The following is a 21,413-nucleotide window of genomic DNA, read 5'->3' as shown; positions in this document are numbered from 1 at the left end:
GGGTTCCATTCCCAGTGCCCCCTGAAAAACCAAAAACAGACAACAAGCAAAACAAACAAATAAAACAACTCAGAGAAGCTGATGTGGCTCAGTGGTTGAGCGCCAGCCTCCCACCTACGAGGACCCAGGTTTAATCCCCAGTCCCCCAGTACCTCAAAAAAACAAAAAAGAAAAAGAAAATTGGACTGAGTGTCAGTGTCAGGCATCAGGCTAAGGGCATATCCAGTTTTGTTTTTTTTCACTATTCCTACACTTCAGATTTGCCCAGAAAAAATACAGAGTTGTATTCAAAATAAATCTTCCTGTGGATTAATTACATTACTCTAAGCAACTTACTTAGTTTTCAAGGAAAACTGAAAATATTTTAAAAATTAATTACACTACTTTAAGGAATATACAGGCAGGAAGGCCAAGGTAATGTGAGGTAGATTGCAAAAATGACCATGAATTTCTACAATCCCATAGGCATTCTTCTCTGCAATGTCATTGTTCTGCCCTTCCCATCAAGAGATGAAGTTTCTTTCTCAGCCCCTTGATTCTAGGTTTGCTGTGTGGTTTGGCATAGACAGTAGCAAATGTGATACAAGCAGACGCACACGTGAGGAAGCTCAAGTTAGCCTCCTGGAGGGGGAGAAATCACGTGGAGTAGCAATAGGCTGTCCCACCCAATAACTAGCACCAACTCCCAGACCTGTGAGTGAAGCCATTTTAGACCATTTGTCTCCAGGTAAGCTATGAGATAGCTGTAACCATAAAACGACTTTAAACATGAACCACCCAGCTGAACCCAACCTAAATTGCTGACCTGCAGAATCACAAGTAGAGGAAATGGTTTTACTTTTAAGCCAGTTTGAGGGTGATTTCTTATACACAAGAGATAACTGATGCACCAGGTCTATAATGGGTAGTTCTGTGGGTGGCTGCTGGGCTCACAGTAAGTCCCCATTCTTTAGGTCACAGGTATGTCCTCTCAGTGGCCATGCTCCTTTGGCCATAGTTCATGGCCATAGGTCATGGGGTAGACCCTGTTGGAGGATGGACCAATCAATTCCCTCTCACATCAAAACGGTGCTCACGTTCGATGGCCCGTGGGCTCTTGCTGCTGAGGTCTGCAGGGCTGCCCTCTTTCTCCTCTTCTTGAGGCCTCACTCTTCTGTAGTTTCTCAGATTGGATGAGCTTCCCTGGTATCCTTCAGCTACTAGCTAGACTTGGTTTCTGTTGCTTGTAGCCAAAAGATTCTTGATGAATAAAAGGCCCCTTTGAAGGGTTTGACCCTCTGGATGAGTAAAATGCAGTCAGTATATTTGCACTCTTCTGGTGCACAAAGCACCATACTGCCTTCTGCAGAAGAAAGAATGACAAGAAGGGACCAATCTTACCCTTTTATTTCCATTTTAAGAGGCCACCAGCTCCATTTTCTGCCTACTTTTGCCCTTAATTTGCAGACCTGGCAACCAGAGAGAGTTCTGCCAAGTCAGGGGACTTTGACTTGTTCCTAATTAACTTGAATTTTAAGACCATGTGTCATCCTGGAAAACCCACAAGCTGTTCTGATTCTTTGCTACTTGCTTAAAGCTAGTCTTTGCCTTGAAAGATGAGGAACTAAAAGTCACTTCTCTTCCAAAAAGGTTCTAGTGATTCTTCCTGTGACTTTAAAGATGACTTACTTGATCTCTCTCTGTCTTTTTTCTGTTTCTCTCTCTCTCTACCCTCTCTTGCTCTCTCTTTTTAAATTTATCCACTTTCAGAATGCAGAAATAAAAGGAAAAACATTCATCTAATTGATCTCTGCTTTTACTTTGACTTAGGAGGGGATGAGGTATTTAGACGGGACCTAAGGATGAACTTTTTCATTATAAGGATTGTGAGACCCTGATAGAAATTGCATGGAAAGGGCAAAGAGGAACAGGAAAGGGGAATACAACAATTATATGCCAGGCATAAGCAGCAAAAACAAGTTACAGGGAAGCAGATATGGTTCAAGCAGTTGGGCGCCCACCTCCCACATGGGAGGTCCTGAGTTCAGTTCCAGTACCTCCTAAAGAAGACAAGCAGACAAGAAGCAGAGCCACCAAGATGAACATAAAAAAAAAATGAGCAGACACAATGAGCAGAGACAGTAGGTAGACACAACAAGCAGACACAGTGAGCAGACAGAAGAGGGAGCCATCTCAGGGGTGGGAGGGGAGTGCATTAAAAAGAAAAGTTACAAACCACCCTACAGAGTAGGCATCAGTATTCTCATTTTACAAATGAGGAAGCAAAGATCTGGAGAAGTGATGGAGGTTGCCCAAGAATCTTGATTCAAAGCCAGGAGTGTTGACACCCAAGTTTCTACATTATCTACTACCTGGCTGCTTTTCCATGAAGAAAGCAGTGGAAACTGAGTTTTAGAGGGTGTGGACGGTGTCCTGCCCCTTTTTAACACTCATTAGAAATGACAATTCCATAGTCTTCCCCAGCAACCAAGATGAATCTACTCCAACATTTCCCAAGGAACAAATTTACCTTGGGGCTATCTCTGTGAGGGACATTTCCCAAAGTGTGTCCAGAGGATATCAATGTGTTCTACAAAACAGGAGGGATTCACTCCCTTGTCAAATAAAATTTTGAACTGATTTCTTTACTGCCGGACTCCTTAAAACCTTCAATATGTTTCAGATGCTCCTACAAATCTCCAAGAGGGAGAGATAGTAGGAGATTAATGAGTACATACCCTGGGCTGCTATATCAAAGAGACCCTGAAATACAGTAGCTAAAATAGAAGCTAATTTCTCTTTCATGATTCAATATAGGGATGAGTGGGCCAAGTGCGGCTAGGTGGCTTCCATCCTCACCACATGGCTTCCCAATTGTACCTGTGGTCACCATTTCTTAGGCAGGAGAAACAGGAATGGAGAGAATCCAGGGCAATGAGCTTTATCTTTAAGGAGATGATATGGAAGTAACACACATCACTTGTGCTTACATCCCTCTGACCTGAACCCAGTCATATCGATACAACCAGAGGCAAAAGAAGTTAAGAAATGCAGTCCCTGGTAAAGTGGCCAAATGTCAGGCCACAACTCAGAGGGTTCTATCACCAAAGTTCAGAAAGGGAGACCAAATGCCAAATGACAATTAGCAGTTTCTCCTTGTCCCCCAAATGTATTTGCCCACAAAATCCTTTTTATATACCATGTCTTCTAGGACTGTTATCTCATTAAATGCTGTCTCAGTCAGGATAGGACAGTTAATGCTGCAGTAACAAACAAACCTCAAATCCTAGAGGCTTAAAACAACAGTGATAAGGAAGCAGCTGTGGCTCAATCAGATGAGCTCCCGTCTACCATATGGGAGGTCCTGGGTTTGCATTCTGGGGCTTCCTCGTGAAGGCAGGCTCGTCCGCAGATACTACAGAGTACTGCCTGACCCACACCATAGATGGCACACAGTGCTACCCAGAGCATGCCCACCCTACAGATGCCACGGAGAGCCAACTCAGCAAGGTGACACAACAAAAAAAGGGAGACAAACAAGAACACAGAAGAGCCCACAGCAAATGGACACAGAGAGCAGACAGCAAGCAAGCTGCAAGGGGGGAGGGGAAATAAAAATAAATAAATACAGACACAGAAGACTGTACAGAGAGTGGACACAGAGAGCAGACAGCACACAAAAAGCCATGAGGGGAGGGATTAAAAAAACAAACAAATATAGTAACAGTTCTCACTCATGCTAAATGTCCATAGCTGGGGAGCGAAGGTCTGCTTTTCTCCTCTCTGGGAGTGAGGTTGATGGGGAAGCTATCATCCAGGACAATGCTGATTACCAGAGCAAGAAGGGAAAAAAAGGTGGGTGAACCACACATCACCACATCTAACCTCAAGGAAAGCTAAGTAGAGCCTGATGGAATTTCATGGCCTTCCTCACAGGCATCTTCCTCAAACCTGTGCTCCTAGAATTGAGGCTCCTCATCGGGCAGATCCATGCTGGCTCTCATATGATATTCCTCAGTCTAATGAGGGGTAAGGCGCCTCCTTCTAGCTCTCTTACCCCAGTCTTCTGCCATGTTTTATCAGCTGGAATATCTAATACCAGCTCCAGATGATTGTGGTAACTGGCCCAATTACTCCCCTCCCCTTATCATGCTCATACTATCAAGAAGCAGAGCCTGTTTCTCCAGTCTCTGAATCTGGGTGGGACTTTTGACTTCTTTGGCCAGTAGAATGTGGCAGAAGTAACCCTGTGCCAGTTCTAAGCCTGTGCCTCAAGACACCCTGCAGCATCTCTCTCTTGCTTGGAACCTGCCACCACTATGTGGCCAAGCACGGGTAGGCTAGGGGAGGATGAAAGACCACGTGGGGCAGAAGTGGGCCATCCCAGACCAGCTCCTCCCAGATTGGCCAACCCTCGCCAACCCGGCCCCTGACTGCACATGCATGGAGGAGCCCAGCTGAGCCAACCCCAGATAGATGATCCCCTGCTAGACAAATGGTGGTGGTTCTGTGCCGCTAAGTTGTGGATGGTATGTGACCTGCAAAAACTCATGGATATCATGGTTCAAGTAGAAAAGAAATGTCTTAAAATGTTGCTTCCCTTGAAAGACCAGGGCCCCATGAGGCATAGAAGCTGTAACCAGAATCACACCACAGCACTGGCCTGGAAGGACACCACTGCTTCTGCCTCTGTAGATGCCAACACGGCAGCTATACCTTGACCCTGCACCCTAATTGCTGCTGCTAGGACCGCTGTCCTCAGGAAAGTGGATGGAGCTTTCCTGCTGCCACCCATCCCCAGAATTGGGTCATATACAGGGGAGATATTTAACATGATGTTTAACATACACATAGGCAAGGCCCTGGGCCAACCAGGCAGGGGGCCTGGAGACCCCACCCCCACCCCCACCCCCATCCCCTGCCGCAGTGCTAGACATTAACCCTTTAGAAGCTGGATAGGATAATGGGGAGGTTCAGGACAGGAGTCCAGGGCAAAGGAGGGGAGCCCTGGGTAACATCTGTTTTCCAACCAGCACACAAGCTAGTGCTTTAACAACTAGTAATGCCTTCCCAGCGCCTACCACTTCCCATTGCTAACTCATCCCCTGGCAAGGAGATTCGAATTCCCTGCTTGGTTAGATCGATCAAGGCCCACCCCACCTTGGGGAGCTGGGGTTCAGGCCACCTTTTCTGGAATCATGACCATTCAGCAGCTGAACAAAAGAATAAAATCAGGACGGCCGGACGGGAAGTGGAGAGGGCTGCAGGTCGCAGGGCCGGGCGCCTGCAGGCCCCGGGGCTAACCATGCATGCAGCCTGGAGCACAGCAAGGCTCACTGAGGCCTAGGGTGACCTTCGGGATTGCTGGGCCCTGAGGGGTCCCCCAGGATGCAGAGCATTCAGGGCTAAAACCGGCAAAGCCCAGGGCAAATCTGGATTAGTTGACCCCCCTATAGAGAGACTAATTGGCCCTTGAACTGTACGAGTTATGAAAGAGGAGCCAGGAGGAGCCAGAGATCCAGCGCTTTGCTCAAGGCCACACTGCCAATTTATTCATCCCTTTTCTTTAATTAGCTACATGTTCAATGCTGCTTAATTTTTATGACCCTGAGGTGTGGCTATTGTTCTACCTGTGAAGAGGAGATGATCATAACATATAAGGGTAATAACAATGATAATAGCCCTCCCTGAGTGCCTTCCACCTGCCCAGGACAGCTTGAGGCACTGCACATGTACTAATCTATTTAATCTTCACAACAATCTGAGGAAATGCGTACCACATGGTTATCCCCACTGCACCGATGAACAGACTGAGGCACAGAGAGGTTAAGTAACTTGCCAAGATCACACAGCTGTTAAGTGGGTGGGCCAGGACATCTTGGGCTCCAGAGCTTGTGCTCATACATCACCCGCAAAGCCGACCTTTCCCACCTCAGGGTTGCATAGCCCACAGACAGAGACTGCATCGGAGTCCACCTCCCTCTGACTGCAAAGCCAGCAGATGTTACTCAAGTTCCTCAGTGCAGATGCAGTCCCCCTCAGGCTGACGTGTTCTTAGATGAAGAGAGACGGGGATTTTACAAAAGTAACCGCTAGCTTGTGCCTGGGTTGAACCTCTTCTCCAGAGGTTAAGTTTGGGGGTGTTGTACCCCAAAGACTGTAACGCTGTGAGTTAACAGCCCCACGAAATGGCCCTTCTTGTCACCAATTCTCAGCTTTCAAAGATATAAAACTAGGAACATCCTCTGGACATCACCTGGACCAAACGATGGTGAAGGCCTCATCTAGGATTGGGGGACTCAAATGCTCATTCATTCAATGATTTCAATTCAACAAAAATTACTGAGTTCAGGAATATCAAGATAGCACTGAGCATGAAAGAACATTCAATTAACCTAAAGCAGCTGTAGTATCATTTATCTCTCTCTGTTTGGTTTTTTTCCATGATGATTTGCTTTTCAGACTCCTCATATAAAAATCAGACCTCAGTTTGAGGATAAGCTGAGGAAATACAAGAAAGTTTATCTCTTGTTAGTCTTTACAGATATTCTCTATAATGAAAGCGTTTCTGAACCCTCCACCCATTTAAAAAAAAATGCTTGAGTCTGCATTTCCCCCCTTCGACACAAGCAAGAATGTTTTTCTTTCTTTCTCTTCATTTTGACACTTTCACTTCCTTTGCTGCAAGGCAAAGTGGTCACCAGATTTCGGGTGGCAAGTGTTACCTTTCAGGGAGACTAGCATTTCATGACACTGCGGGCTTCAGGCAGAATCTGTGTTGAGAGTTTCTCTTCGAGATGATTGGACTGCTCTATCCAGCATTACTGAGGTGAGTAAAATTCCTAATAAATTATCTATACTTCATTACCTATAAAAATATTTATATGCTTTCATTCATGATTTATGAGTAAGTTGCTTTGTGTCATACCTACTTCAAGGTGCAGTGAGTTAAATCTTTCTTCCCATTTAAATCTCTTAAGAGAGTGCCCTGGTCCCATTGCCTTCTCTCTGATGAGGTACACAAATCGCTCAGAAGTCTGAGCCCTGGCTTCAGAGGACAAATGTCTCTTCCACAAATGGACAGCCCCATTCCTTAGGGACAAGGGCACTGCTTCTTTTGGGCCCTTTCACATTGTCTTGTGGTTTTCTAACCCCACGTTTCTTTTTCTTACCCCGGGAGAGAAACATAAGAGCCTTCTGGAACCAAACACATGTACAATACTTACTCTGGATCTTTTAAGTGTTTGATGTTTCTGTTTTAATAAGCTTCTCCAGGAAGGCATCTGTTGGTTGGAGATACTAACCAAGTTGTTTCTTTGAAAGCAGACTGTTTTCTTTCAGCACAATGCTAGGCTCTGTCAGGGACAGAGAAGGGCCTAAAACTTAGCTGCTATCCTCAAAAATGGTAATCAAATTGGGAAACAAGCATCATATTCATTCATGCATACATGGAGTAGCAAATGTTGAGTGCCTACTGGGTACTGGGTATTTGGGAAGCAATGTAAGTGGGTTCCAAGCTCTGAGGTCTGGCTACCAGGGCAGGCACTAAGAATAGAGTTTTGGCCAAAAGGTTCCAAATCCACGTATACCACAAGCATTTTACGCAAACTTTCTTTCTTTTATTCATGCATTCTTTTAACCAACGTTTACTGAGATCCACGACATGTCTGGTAGAATAAAAAACGTCTCAGGCATATCTGCGTATTTTCCAAAAGTATTTGGATGCAGTTGTGACAGATTGAGTACAAGTCCATTTAAAAGTTTTACTGAGTCTGTAATGTCCTTTTGTCATCAAGTATTTTCTCACTCAAATGGATGCCAAAATTTTATCAACAACATGGGAGTACACAGAAAGAGTTAACATTAAAAATGTGTTATATTCCTTATAAACTAAACCAAACTAGATAATTCTTATACTGGAAAATGTGGTGACCTCTGTAATAGAAGAAGTATCAGAAAGGATGGGGTTGTGTGGGATAGCAGAATCCAGAGGTCAGCACTCAGCGAGGCTTGGAGGAAGCACAGAAGGCACCTGTGCTATATTAACTTTAGATTAGTGTAGACTAAAATAATGTACACAATCTCTTTTAAAACAATTTAATGATAGAGTAATTTATAAATTTATAACTATATTTGCCATATATTAAACATGATAAATGCATAAATTTAGACATCCAACTCTCAGCCTCACTGAACAATCCTGATTATTTAGCTCCATTTCTGCAGTTGAGGTTTTTCTGGGCCACAAGCAAAGTAGACTGTACTTCTCTGTGTTTATGGTTCTCTATCTTTTCAAAATGCTTTATCCGATGTTTGAACACCACGAACACAAGAGATGGACATGGCAGGTATCATTATCCCCATCCCACAGATGACGGTAGAAGGCTGAAGAACAGGAAATTCATTATGCAGATACAAGATGTAGGTCAAAAGGTCAGGAAAAGTGCCTGGGGTCTTACGGACCCTACATGGATTGTGAATAATATAAAATGGACCTGGGATATGTAACATGGAATTTGGGAAGACAGAGGTAGGGTTGAACTCATTTCTTCTGCTAGCCATTGTTCAAGTTCTAACTTATGCTTACTTTAAGGGTCCAGCTCTTAAAATTAAAATAGAGGTATTTTGACAGGGTCCAGAAAAAGAAAACAAAAAATATTTTTGACAGAATGGAAAATAAAAGCTACAAAGCCAATTCTAAGAAGTAGAATGATGAACGATAGAAAAACTTAAGGGCAGCTGCATGAGGTGTAAATTGACTGAATGGGACTCAACAGCCAGTAATCTCTGTTGACCCAATAATTCATGTGACCCTGAAACATGCTGAAGATTATATGATATTGGGTCTCGTTTTAGGTGATACATATTTAAGTGGAGGCAGCACTGTCAAAAGAATGGGCTTAGGTTTAAATTCTGCCTGTAGAGCACATTAACCCCTGGGCAACTACTTAATCTCTCCAGAGTTCATTTTCTTCCATTTCTAAACAGAGGAGAATAATACTTCCCTTGCACAATTGTTTCAAAGATTAAGGACCCTATATGCAGAGCGCCTAATGAGGTGCCCAGGACACATCAGAAACTCAACCAGGGGTAGATGTTGTTTGGGGTCGTGGTGGTGGCTTTTACTAATCTGTGATCATGAACACTATACTTTGAGTCAAAAGACTTGTGTTTATGTCTTGACTTTTCCTCTATTCCTGTGAAATATTGTTGAAGGTATTTAGCCTCATTTACATGGAAAAATGAATGTAACTTCCCTTCCTATTTTTATTTTGAGGTTCAAATGAAATGGTGTAATGGGAAATATGTCTTTTTTTTTTTTTTTTAAAGATTTATTTATTTATTTAATTCCCCCCCCCCTCCCCAGGTTGTCTGTTCTTGGTGTCTATTTGCTGCATCTTGTTTCTTTGTTCGCTTCTGTTGTCGTCAGCGGCACGGGAAGTGTGGGCGGCGCCATTCCTGGGCAGGCTGCACTTTCTTTTCACGCTGGGCGGCTCTCCTCACGGGCGCACTCCTTGCGCGTGGGGCTCCCCCACGCGGGGGACACCCCTGCGTGGCAGGGCACTCCTTGCGCGCATCAGCGCTGCGCATGGCCAGCTCCACATGGGTCAAGGAGGCCCGGGGTTTGAACCGCGGACCTCCCATACGGTAGACGGACGCCCTAACCACTGGGCCAAAGTCCGTTTCCGGGAAATATGTCTTAAATCCCAAAGTCATATAAAAATAAAATTTCATAGCTACCTGTCTTTGAAAACTAATCATCTCAGTTAAAATGTAGACAATAACTGTGTGTGATACACACAAGGTATCACTATAAGAGACAGATAGGAAGGAATTCTACCTATTTGTTCAGAAATCCAAAGAACAATAGCAAGAAATTGCAACAAGAAATTGATGGTTTAGCAGCAGGGAAAATTTCTCAATTTTCAGGATGAGGAAACACTTGAACAGGTTTACAGCCATCATGATGGACCGTCTACCAGTGGAGGAACATCAGAAAGCATCAACAACCATCTGTCCCTGGTAGTGTACCAGAGAATCAGAGTCCCAAAGTTAAAAGGGGACAGCTTCCTCTTTTGACAGAAGAGGATACTGAGGCCCAGAGAAGAGAAGTTACTAATCAGAAGGACGCCCACTGCAAAGGAGATGAAGGGTGAGCCTGCCCCTGCCTTCTGCCTTCAGCAAGCTCAGTGTTTTCTGCAACTGCTGTTACTTCTGTTCAAGGGGATACCCTATTGGCTTTTGGCTTTTAAATCTCTGCATCTGGCAAATGGGAAGGACTTGAGAGCAAATGCAAAGCTGTTCTGCTAAACCCCCAGAATGTTCTGTGGAGGGCTGGAGGGCAGTAAGGGGCTGGAAATCAGCATCTTGAAGTTCTTTCCATCCTTTTGCATTTATGATATCATCCAGGAAATATTTAAACAACCTAGATGGAACTAAATGTCTTGCCAGGTGGTAGCTTGTGATATATACAGACAGCCCCTGACTCACAAAGAGACGACAGAGGTCCCATACATACAAACAGCTGCCGCCACCCTGCAGCTGCCATGGCTGTGTGAAAAAAAGAAAAAGAAAAAAAGAAAGAAAGAAAGAAAGAAAGGGGGAAGAAAAAAACTTGGACCACTTGCAGATTCCGCACGTTCAGAGGCAGAGGAAGGGAAGAAGCTGTGGAAACAGGAACGGCAGAAGGGAATGGACTCTCAGGATAAATTTTCAGCTGCAGATGAGCCGGCAACGGCCCCACTCTTTGCCCTGAAAAATTTCCTCTCCCATCCGTCCTGCCAGAAATTGAATCCATGTAGCATTCTTGACTCATATCCTTTTTGGAAGAAGGAAAGCAGGGAATAAATAATAAATAATTGATTTACCATTAGAAAAGTCATTCTTCTTTATCATCATTAACAAGATAGGTTGCTGTGAAGATAAATGAATCAATCAACAATTAGTCCTTAGAACTGTGTCCGATATATGGTATAACACTGATACATGTGATAGAATGGTTAACTCTCTTTGTTACAATGATTATTCCCATTTTACAAACAAGAGAACTGAGACTTAGAGAACTTAAATGATTCTACCTAGGCTACATAACTTAGAGCTGGAACCAGGCTTCAGATTCAGGTGTGTCTGTTTCCAAATCCCATCATCTTTTTTTTTATTATTTTATTTTTTTAATCTAGAGCACCCAACATATAGGAACAAGTCTTTTTTAAGTGACAGATTTTCTTTTAAGGAGATACAAGGGATTAAACCCGCAACCTCGTACATGGGAAGCAGGTGCTCAACCACCTGAGCTACCTCCGTTCCCCATCTCGTGACCTTAAACGCTGTGCTATAATTAGTTATATGCCTGGCATGGGGGGTGAGGTGGAGAAATAAATTCCATCAGATAGTTTTCCTACTTAAAATCAATCCCGCTCAACAGCACTTACGGAAATAGGAGCTTTGACAGGTGAGAAGGGCAAGTAGGTTTTTGGGAGGGGAAGCACTGAAAGTGGGTGAGGGGCCTTATCAGGAAATTTAGTCTGAGGCTTGGAGTCAGTGATGCTTGTAGGTGGCAGATGTAGACAAAAGGGAAGTTTGGAGAGAGTCGGCAAGGTTGATCCTACACTCAGGAAAGGGAGAGGAAGATTTATTATCTTTTCCTCTCTTTCCCTTTATCCCACCCTCGGCTCCAGATTATGTATTAATATTCCCGGGAGGAGACAGGATAGGTTAAATAAACTTCTGTGGGCTGGTTGGAAACATAAGCCTTCCACTCCCATTTGTAATGCATTTCTTTGGGGAAATGCATGCTGACTTCCAAACAAATGGCATGCAATTTAATACAACGCGGGCTTGCCTGTAGCTCTGTGGGCTGGACAACTGTGCTTGGTGCTGGGGATACCAAAAGAAATAAGGCAAGGTCTCTGCCCTTGAGAGCGCAGAGTCTGGTGGGGGAAAGGGATGTGTGAGTAACTAAGAGCAACGTGATGGTGCCATAAGAGAGGTGCGTAATGAAGCTACGGAGAGCACAGGGGAGGGAGACTGGGAAGAGGCTTTCAAATGAGCTCTGGGAATCTAACCCCACTGCAAGTTGGGAATTGCGAGCAGCGCTTTAGAAGTTACGGGAAGGACACACTTACCATTCGAACTGAATGAACTCATTCTTCACCAGGACTCTTGCCTGCTTTTTCCTGGCAAGCGGCAGCATCAACACCTGTGGTGTTTTTTCCAAGAGGTTAGAGAGAGGTGGTTGCCTCAATTCCAAATCAGAATGCTCTGGTTTAAATCAGGTTGACCCTTATTAGTGACATGACCTTGGGCAAATTACCTCTCAAGGTCTCAGTTTCCTGGACTGTAAGGTGGGGCTAATGAAAACACATTCACAGAGTTCCTTTAAGAACTAAAAGAGCTAATATATGCAGAGCCCTGCACCAAGTAAACGTCTCACTAAAGTCTGTTAGCAGTTAACTGGATGATAAGATAGAAATCACTGGCTTTGAGCTGTGTTTTAGAAAGATAGTTTTAAGTGATACATAGATGAGAATTTTAAATGTTTAATAGCATAGATTTATCGTCATATATTAGAAAGAAATATATCTCTCCATATATGGCATCAAACCCTAGATTTCATAAATGTTATTGCTTAGGATGAAGAAAATATTTTAGAAAATGAATTAGCTTAAAGAAAACTGTTAAGTTAATAATAGTCAAATAGTAATATATATATAGGAATATATATTAGGAAATGCAGCAAGCAGTGGTCTTTCTTCATGTCTTTTCTCACTGTAATGAAATTCAGAACTTTCATCTATGACTCTGGGGTAATGCCTGAACTAAAAGGAAACCGCATCTGAATAGCAGAAAAGAATGCTTTCTGCAGACCCGGGCTTTCTTGGCCCCGATTTCAGTCCTGGTGGAAAAATTCCCTGAAGCCAACGACAGCTGAGCTCCTCACTTGGAATTCAGATGCTCAGAGAAGGAAAATTAGACCCTGAGGTTTCGGGGGCCGCTCGAGCAGCTTGTGATGTGTGCAACGCCCGAGAGTGAACCTGCCACCTGTTTGCCTCCTTGCTGAGAGCTGGGGAAGCTGAGCTAGAGGGAGTCGGGTTTCGGGTTTCGGGGACGCAGTGGGGAGGAGCCAGAAAAAGGAGCCGAAAGACAGGGAAAGGAGCAGGAAGTCAAGCCTGTGTCAGCCCATAAACTCTGGATTTCCCCCAAGTTGCAGCAAGGTCTCTGGGGCACCCCGTCACCTTTACCCCTTCTTGTAGAAATCACCTCCAGGAAAGTCCCCCTAACACTCTGACAGTTGGCCTTTGAAGTTAACAGAATGGTCTTGTTGAGATGGGGTTTCCCTGGGGTCACTGTCCCCATCTGGGCTTCTCCTGGCCCTGTGGTGTCACCCCCACTGACAGGCACACGGAACAAAAAGAGACAATACGCCAGGGTCTTTAAGATATCGGCCAAGCAGAGGGTGAACCCAGTGCCACGCAGGTCTCCTCTGCTCCTTTTCCCCTTCCATGGAGATGTCCCCTCCTGATCATCCTCACCCCCCCTCCACCGACCTCATCACAGACTCTTCATTTCCCTGACATGGAAGCAATTAATAACCTAGTGGGACCCACCCTACAAGGAGGTCCTGAGGACAGTGCACTCCCTGAGTCATGTGCAGGGAGCTTGCAGATAAATTCCTTCATTTCAGCCTCAAGAATAGGGTTGTCAGGGAGCAGACATGGCTCAAGCGGTTTAGCATCTGCTTCCCGCATGGGACGTCCCAGGTTCGGTTCCTGGGGCCTCCCAAAAAACAAACAAACAGGGAGACAAATGAAAAAAAACCAACTCAGGGGAGCTGATGTGGCTCAGTGGTTGAGTACCAACTTCCCACATGCAAGGCCCCAGATTCAATCCCTGGCCCTGGTACCAAATAAATAAATAAAATAGGGTTGTCAATTAAATTTGAATGTCAGATAAACAATGAATAATAATCAAATAATAATGTAACTGGGTAGACTTTTTTTTTTTTTTTCATCTTTTAAAAATTTTTATTGTGGCAACTTATATACAGCATAAAATTTCTCATTTTAACTGGTTTCAAATACACAGTTCATGGGTTTTCATGACATCCACAAAGTTTGTGCTACCATCACCCAAATCCATTACCAAAGATTTTCCACCACCCCCAACAGAAGCTCTGTAACTGGGTAGACTTTTTACCTTTACTTGCTAAATGCTATTATTCCAGTGTTAAAGTGGGGGGGATGAGGCATAGAGGGATGAAGCACTTTAAGCAAAGTCACGGTGCTTGCAGACAGCAGAGTAGAGCTTTTCAGCCCACACCCATGAATTTCAAGGCCAGTGCTGGATCCACAACACCACACAAGGAGGCAGGCCTTGAGCTAAATGGGTAGATGAGATGCTATCAGTAGAAATTCAGACATTCTGAAGGAGTTTGGGGGGCCTCCTGAATGCCTTGCTCATAAGGTAGGTCGTCATTCAATAAAACTTGGGTGGATATGATTGAACTGCATTATCATCATGCTTGGTAACTAGGAGACTCTGCTCCTCTCCTATAAACACTCTTAGGAAAAACTTGTTCCTCACTCCCAACCCAAGCCACCCTTCCACATAACTCCTGAAGGGAGGAACTCACCCCATATAGGCATTGGTGGATGAGCTCAAGGGACACAGCTCCAATTAAAGCTTTGAGTTGAATTACCTCCATTTAACAGATGGAGGAAACCCACAAACCCTCAAGGAATTGGCTGGCCCAAGGAATAAACCAAGGCCTCTCAGCTCATTGTGTGCAGCCCAGATGACATGCTTGAGCCAGACGGGCTCACGAGAACTTTCAGCTCTCTGGCTGCACTTTGGTTTATGTTGTTTAGAGGCTGAGGTGATTGGAAGAGGGAGTTAGTGTCCTGCTAGGAGAACTCCTTCTTGTTCGAAGGTGGAGTAAATCAATAGATGTGAAATTCTCTTCAGCTTAGTTTCTTTCTTAGATTTGTGAAACTTTGAATTTGCACACAGGAATCTGGATGGAATGCCTGCAGCTCATAGACACTGGCAAATTTTACTTGAAAGCAAAGAAAAGACACCCTTCAGGGACAGGCCTCTCCATCCCCAAACATCTCAGCCCCCAGGTCCCAAGGAAAAGGGCTGTGACTCTCTGCACAGGAAAGATCTTACCTTTTTCTTCTTAATTCCCACCCTTTTCCTCCAGGTCTTCACTGAACAGGCCATGAAGGGTAGATGGTAGTAGGCACCAAGGAGAATTGTATCTAAAGAGAACATAGACACAAATCTGCCAGCACTGGTGCAGTCAGCTATCTTATAATCACTTTAGTTTCTATTAAAGTAATAAATGCTCACTGTAGAAAAGTTTGAAATGCTGAAAAGTATAAAGAAAACAATAAAAGTTGTTCATAATTCCTTCACACAGAGATATAACCTCTTAAAATTATGGTGCATTTCCTAAGTATCTTGGTACATATATAGTAAATATAATTGACCTCACGCTTTATTTTTTTAAAGATTTGTTTTATTTTTTTATCTCCCTCTTCCCCGTTGTTTGTACTTACTATCTGCTCTCTGTGTCCATTCGCTGTGTGTTCTCTGTATCTGCTCATCTTCTCTTTAGGAGGTACCCATGTGGGAGAGAGGAATTCAATCACTTGAGCCACCTCAGCCCCCTGCTTTTGTTGTGTCTCTCATTGGCTTGCCTCTTTGTGTGTCCTTGTTGCATCATCTTGTTGCATCAGTTCACCATGCCTGCCCATTGCACTAGCTCACTGTCTTGCTCATCTTCTCCAGGAGGCACCTCCTATGTGGTAGGCAGGAACTCAGTCACTTGAGCCACATCCACTTCCCCTCATGTTTTATATATGACTTTGTATTCCACCTTTTTTCACCTAACAATTCATATATTCTTCCACACACCATAAAAGACTCTCCAAAGAAGCCTTATGACTTTGGTGAATCATTTTTTTTTAAGATTTATTGTTATTTCTCTCCCCTTCCCGCCCCCCCAGTTGTCTGCTCTCTGTGTCCATTCGCTGTATGCTCTTCTGTGACCGCTTCTATCCCCATCAGCGGCACCAGGAATCTGTGTTTCTTTTTGTTGCGTCATCTTGTTGTGTCAGCTCTCCGTGTGTGTGGTGCCATTCTTGGGCAGGCTGCACTTTCTTTTGCGCTGGGCGGCTCTCCTTACAGGGTGCACTCCTTGCGTGTGGGGCTCCCTTGCATGGCAGGGCACTCCTTGCGCACATCAGCACTGCACATGGGCCAGCTCCAAGTGGGTCAAGGAGGTCCGGGGTTTGAACCGTGGGCCTCCCATGTGGTAGGCAGACTCCCTATCCATTGGGCCAAGTCCGCTTCCCTTTGGTGAATCTTTAATGGTTTCATTAGAAATGACCATAATTTATTTAACTATTCTCACCTTGCCAAATATTTAGATTGTTTCCAATGCGTTCCCTAATAGAAATTACGTAGCAGTGAACACCTCATTCACACACATTTTTATCAGACCCTTGGCTTCTGTTCCCTCATGTCTAGAATTTAATATAAAATGATATCTGTTCTGAGACAAAGATGTGTCTTTTATCAAGTTTTCTGTTTGCCCTGCTCTAAGCACTATGTCTTCCAGAAGCCCCACCAAGCGAACTAGTTTGAGAACCACTGGGTGAGGTTGGTTATAGAACAAGGATGCCGTGGTCCCTTGTCAAAAGGGGAGGTGGGAGGGAAGGACTCCTTCATGGCAGAAAGTCACAGATTCTGTTAAACTCAGACCATGGTTTATGAGACACACACACACACACCAAATCCCAGGAACAGTTTTCAGAGAAACCACCCTGCAATGTAATTCTACCAGGAACATGACGATAAAAGTCTTCAGAACAGAGCCGCCTGGTATTTTCACAGAACCATTGCTGGCTGATTTAGTTAATGATAATGTTTGGTTCCAAATTCCCTCTAAAAGGGAGTTTTAAGTGTTCTCAACTTGGATGGGGCTGGCTTAAAAATAAACAAATAAGTTACGTAAGTCCAAATTTTGGAGGATCAGGTTTTAAAAGCTAAGACCCTGCTGTACGATTAAAGGGGCCTGCCTCCCATCTTGTGGTTGAGCCTCACGTGCAGCCAGCAGGGTGGGGCAGCAAGGGAGTGTTCCAGCTGTCCCTGAAATCCAGCTCCTAATTTGGAGCAGCAACACCCAAAGTGCCCCGCGTGGAGTGCACTCCATGGCGGCTAGAAGACACTCATGGTGCTTAGAAGACAGTCAAGAGAAAACAGCAAGGGCCAACACCAGCAGATGACGACACGCTGCGTTTTCTTTTTCTGTCTTCCAGTCTTAGGTGTTCTGAAAGGTTAAATGGTGTTATCCTAGTGCTGTCATCTACCCCTTGACAGCAGCAGGCTGCATTTTGGTGGTTACTTTATGCTGCCCTTTGAAGGCTTGGAAGTCTCCTCCAGAAAGAAAGGCATCAGATTCCCAAAGCTACCAGGGTGGAGGGAGCCTGATTTGGGCTCATCCGTGGGAGCCACTGCAAGGGACAGAAGAGGCCTGATGTTCCAGTGGGGTCCAGATTCCTCCATCCACCTCCAAAAGTTATGTGAATATGTGAAATGTCACAAAAGATTCCATTCATTCAAGTGTTTGTGCAATGTAATTATTAAGGGCTCAGTAAGAGGTTCCTGGGTCCTAAGAGCTAGAAGATAACCCTTGGGTTACTTATTCTAGCTGAGAAGTGTGTCCACAAATAGCCAAAAGGACTAGAATGTGCCTGCTTGTCCATTAAGACCAGAGAGTTTCATGGGCCAGGAATGCAAAGGAAAGAGTTAAGATTACCCAACAAATTTATTGGGAAGTAAGAAGAAGGGGTCTCCGCAACTGCCCTTGCAATAGCCACAACTCAGCTGTAGTCAATAATAGGCTTCCTGGAACACCGTTCCAGTATGGCTAGAGCTTCAAGTGCTCCAAAGAAGCAGAACATAATTCCTATGTAAAATATCCTGATTTTTTAAAATGCTGACTGAATTTTTTTAACTCTACGCAAACTAAACAAGACATACAAATAGGCCAGATAATAGTGGGCCGCCAGCGTGAACCCCTGGCACAGACTACGTTTGCTAATATGGACAGATAGCTACCCCATAGGAACAAGCACTTTACACAAGCAGGGTGTTGCATACGATCGCATTTTTATTTCAAAACCATGTGTGTCTACACATAGAAAATATATGGTAGGAAATAACCAACATGTTAACATTGGATATCCCTGAGTGGTAGGATTATAAATGATTTTTGTCCTCATTGCTTTTTCTCTTTGGTATGAAACTGTTGCAATAAGCAAGTGTTAATTCCGGAATCAGAATTTTCCGTCTTTTTAATAAGATTCAAGTGCTTTTCAAAGAGCATAAAAAATACTATGAAAGTTTTAAGAAATAATAGATATAAATGACAACAAGGGTTTCTGAATAATATGAATTTTAAATTTTGAATAATGAGAAAAAAAAATCATGTACATCAGACATAAGTACTGGGGAAGGAGGGACACTGGCCATGCACTTCCTGAGCATTATCTTATTTCTTCTTCCCAATGTGTGTGGATTGGGACTGTTGGTGTTCCCATTCCACAGGATAGGGAATGCAGCTTAAAGAGATTACAGACCTTGAAACACAGCTCAGAAGTAGCAGGGCCAAGATCATCAGCCCAAGTCATCAGCCTCTGGAGGCCGTGCTATACCTAGCTTCAAGGAGGAGATTAGTAGAAGCAAGTGGAGAAGGTCAGGAAGGTAGTAGCATTTGATCTGGGCCTTGAAAACCCAGTAATAGTTCAACCCCTGGAGATGGGGAGGAAATTTGTATCACCAAGGGAGTGAAGCTGATACCAGGGGAGTAAAAAGCAAGTGATGAAGTGATAGAAGTAGGCTGAGACAGTCAGGAGAGCCCTTGGTGCTAAACACCACACTAGGGAATGAGACCTTATTTATGGCTGATGGGAATCATTGACGTTTCCATTACCGGAAGGAGATGAGAATCACGCTGTCATGGAAAGCACATTGAACTTGGAGAGTCACGAGCCCTGAGTATGAATGCTGCCTCTACCACTAATTTATTTTATTAGTGGATTTTAAACAAGACATTTAAGCACTTCGCACTTTCATTCATAAAACAAGCACGTGCCTTGCCTCCATTGCAGGGTTGTGTTGAGGCCCAAAGAGATGATGCATGTGGAAATACCTTGTAAACTAAAAGGGCCTTTTATAGTAATCAGAATTTAACAAGTTTGCATATTGCTGTGCACAAGAGTGAAGGCTCAAATGCTTGTTTGATGAATAAATGATAATTTCCAAAACACCTTTCTGTTCTGGGGTGAGAGAAGATAGAGAAAGCTTAGACTATCGGGCCTCAGGTGCTTTCAAAAAAGTAGATTTGTTCAACCTAATTTTTAAAAAGACTGATCAAATACTCTTCCTGTATTTTCAAACCAGCTTTAAAAGTGGGTTCAAAATAAGTGATTCATTTTTTTAGTGTCTTATTCTCATTTTAAACATTTTAGGGTGGCTTGACTACTTCAATAAGAATACATTTGAATTTAAATTTTAGTCTGTAATTCCAAATTAGGAAACATCGATTGAGTGTCTATAATTTGGAACACACTGGAAGAGATGCACTTAATCCTCAAAACCAACCTCTGGTGTGGAAACAGGCTCAGCATGACCATGTAAATCCAGCATTCCTAAGGGCATAGGACAGAGTCAGAATTTGAATCCAGATCTTCCGATCAATATGACTTCCTCCCTTTTTTTCACCATTTTCTTCTGTGCAAACACAGCCCAAACATGAGCAGTCACCACATCTGCTCTGGGACTCTAAAAACTTGTCTGATCAGTGGAAAACATATACTTACGGCTTTTTTTGCTAAGGTTTCTCGCCGGTTTTCCTGAATCTCTTTATCAGTGTCACTGCATGGTGGGCCCAGTGTCAGCCCAAGGTCATATCCAAAGAAGCACAGTCCAAATTTTAAAATTATCATTTTACTTCTTCAAAAACTATTTTAATATTTTGATGTGCATCTTTCAAGGCAAATAAAGGAGGAGCCAATCCATAAAATCCTCTAGCAACACTTAAAACCTTTGTTTCTCTCTTCCCAAGATCTCTAATATGCAATTCTGCTACACCCAGCCTTCCCTGCACCCTTAGACTACAAAGATTCCCCTCTTTCTTCTCCCTTCTCCACACTCTCCCAGCTTTTTATGATTTAATTCTTTTTTACAGGGCAGGGGAGAGGGAAGATTGGAGCATAGATTCACGTTAATAATCGCCTACCCCATCACATGTGCTGGTCCCCTCCGGGCCACTAAGAGTACCTTATGCTGGCTCAGTTCTTTTTAACTCTCATAGTTTGTTTTCCACATCACTTCCATCCCTCGATACTTCCAACAACTCAGAAAACTAGAAGACAATTTAATCTTTGGGGCAGGGCGGGGCCGGCAGAGCGGCCTGGGGCGGTGGGGCCCACACACCCCCAGGCCCTGGCAGCCTGGGGACCTCGTCTTGGCCAGCTCCGCCCCTGCACCTCCAGCCGCTCCAAGCAATGACTGCTTTATGACTTCTTCAGCACAAAGGACCCAAAGGGCGCTGGAAGAGATCCCCTCAGAGTCGGTCCCCTGGGGAGGCCCGCAGCTCAGGTCAGGGCTCTGGAAAGCAGCTCTCTGCACACAGCTTTGCTTTGGAGAGGCAGGACAGTCCAGTGGGGAGTAGGCCTTGCCCCGGAGGAAAAAGCAGAGTCCCTGATGTCTGCGGTGCTGAGCCTTGCAGGGATCAGCAGCATAAATGAGTGTGCTTGTACTTCTGCCACTGCTGCCTCAGTTAAGGGAAGCAGATGTGGCTCAGGCAACCGAGCTCCCGCTTACGACATGGAAAGTCCATGATTTGATTCCCAGTGCCTCCTAAAGAAGACGGCAGCTGGTGGGATGGGCAGGACAGTGAGCTGATGCAACAGGATGACACAAGAGACCAAGAAGAGAAAACCTAATGAGAGATACGACAGGGCAGGGCACGCAGGGGGCTTAAGTGATTAGGCATCTCCCTGCCATATCGGAGGTCCTGGGTTCAGTTCCCAGTGCCTCCTAAAAACAGCATACAGCAAGTGCAAACAATGAGGAGGTGGGCAGAAATAAATAAACAAAATATTTAAAAACATAAATCAAATTGCTTTTGAAAAATTTAATCTTTAGAGGGGTAAAAGAGGTTTTGGGAAAGTTTTCTAAGAGATTTAAGGCTGCCTCGTGGTGGGGTAGAAATTGGCTGATAATGTCCTTCTAACCAGGACACACAGCCCATCCTGCTTTTGTCCCCTTAACAGGGGAGTGGGGAGGCCAAGTCCAGGATACGGGGATTGGCTCACAGCTCTGAAGCATCCTATGTAATATTAAGGACACGGAAATGTCCT

General features: G+C 44.2%; 1 protein-coding gene across 1 annotated transcript in view; it reads left to right on the top strand.

Annotated features, from left to right (window-relative positions):
- Window positions 1-6,650: 6,650 nt before the first annotated feature.
- RBPJ (recombination signal binding protein for immunoglobulin kappa J region) overlaps window positions 6,651-21,413 on the top strand; it is a 261,397-nt gene continuing 246,634 nt past the window's right edge. Inside the window, exon 1 of the mRNA XM_058300142.1 lies at window positions 6,651-6,808. The gene's annotated coding sequence lies outside the window, so the exon portion shown is untranslated. The remainder of the gene's footprint in view (window positions 6,809-21,413) is intronic.

This window comes from Dasypus novemcinctus, chromosome 1 (assembly GCF_030445035.2).
Source record: "Dasypus novemcinctus isolate mDasNov1 chromosome 1, mDasNov1.1.hap2, whole genome shotgun sequence".
NCBI lineage: Eukaryota > Metazoa > Chordata > Mammalia > Cingulata > Dasypodidae > Dasypus > Dasypus novemcinctus.
The sequence above is the reverse complement of the archived record's forward strand: the minus strand, read 5'-3'. Positions and strand labels throughout refer to the sequence as shown.